The sequence below is a fragment of the Propithecus coquereli genome, unplaced genomic scaffold (genome assembly GCF_000956105.1).
Source record: "Propithecus coquereli isolate 6110/MARCELLA unplaced genomic scaffold, Pcoq_1.0 Scaffold130, whole genome shotgun sequence".
NCBI lineage: Eukaryota > Metazoa > Chordata > Mammalia > Primates > Indriidae > Propithecus > Propithecus coquereli.
The window spans coordinates 2248640-2250165 of NW_012137192.1; the positions used below are offsets into that span (position 1 = coordinate 2248640).

The window sequence follows — 1526 nt, forward strand, 5'->3', positions numbered from 1 at the left end:
GAAGCATCCTATAGTAGTCTGAGTAGGGCTCAGTCTTTTTGTGAGCCTGTGCCTCTGTACTGTGAACCTCACTGGTGCTTCCCAGTCTATACCCCCACTTCTTGGCCCCTTAAGTGGAACAGGATGAGTAGAGTGGGCTAGGTTTGGTATTTCCCTTCACCCAAATGGAGTAGCCAACTGGAGTTGAGTTGTTTTCCTTTTCCCAGGTCAGTTAGGCTCTGATAAAAACTCAATGTGTTAGGCTGTTGTTAAATACTTTCTCTTGAGGGAAGAACAGCTCTGGTGTATTTCATAATAGTTCCTTTTCACCTCCCCCTGCTGGAATCATGAGGGAATTTTTCTCAGTTATTCATGGTGAGAACCTGGTGAGCTCCTGGAGGTGAAACTCACAAATGTGTGGGGACTTACCTATGACTGGGTCCCCCTGGAGTTTGACTCTTAGACATTATTCTGTATACCTTAAATATGTATAATTTCAGTTAAAATTTTAAATAAAAATTTGGCCAAGGGATTATAATCCCAAGCATTTCATTTTATTTCCCCTTCATTTCCAAATGGAATCATTACATGGAGAAAACTTTCAACTCAATAATACCAGAAATGCCTTTCTAACAGCCACAACTGCCTGACTATGAAATGGTCAATTTCAGGAAATAGTGACTGTTCCTATCACTAAAATAATTCAAGAAGAAGTTTGATGATAACTTGGTAGCAATGTTGTAAAGGGAATTCATTCATCATGAGATGGACTTGACCAGTCCTTCTAAAACTTATGCAAATCAACTGCAGATTTCTGATTCAAGAGGCCTAGTGTGGGATTTGAGATAACAATTAAGGTGATTTTTGAACACATTAAAGGTTGAGGAGCACTGCCTTATTTATAAAAGCTCAGCAATGTAACACAACAAAAGTGTTTATGCAGGATTTTGTTTTTGCTGTGAGAGGATACCTCCAGAGTATCTAGTTTATGATACTTGTATGAGTGGTCGTGTTTATCTTTTTGAAATTTTTGAAGTTTTTCTTCAGATTGTACCCAGTCTGTCTCCCTGGCTTTCATGAATTCTTTAATATGACATTGTTGCTTATTTTAAGGTGTTCCCATCATTTCTACTTTTACATCTGTTTTTTTTCTTATTGGTCATACTTAGGTCCAAAAAATTATTTACCAAACATAAATTCTACATTCTAAGTTATTAAATTTGCCAGTAAGGCAAATCCAGAACTTCTCAGAGACTCTGCCTTTAGGGTAGATGATGTGTTAGTTTTGTAGGCCATTCATTTCCTCCTGGCCAGATAGTTTAACTTTCATGTAATTAATTTTGTTCTTTTCATTCTTTTTCAGATAACTTTCTGTGTGCTGCTACTCTTAAATTTCATAAATTTCTACATACTGATGTATATGGTCTTAGCTTAGAGTGCTTTTCATTAAGAATAGTAATGGCCATTGTCTCTAAGTCAAACTACCTGTGTTTGAATCCCTTTCCTCCTTTCAAGGTCTAGCTTTGTAATCTTGAACAGGTTACTGT

The 1526-nt window shown here is 37.0% G+C and overlaps 1 protein-coding gene across 1 annotated transcript in view; it reads left to right on the forward strand.

Moving 5' to 3' along the window:
• FSD1L (fibronectin type III and SPRY domain containing 1-like) overlaps positions 1–1526 on the forward strand; it is a 72756-nt gene that overhangs the window by 34170 nt on the left and 37060 nt on the right. The gene's annotated exons all lie outside the window — the stretch shown is intronic.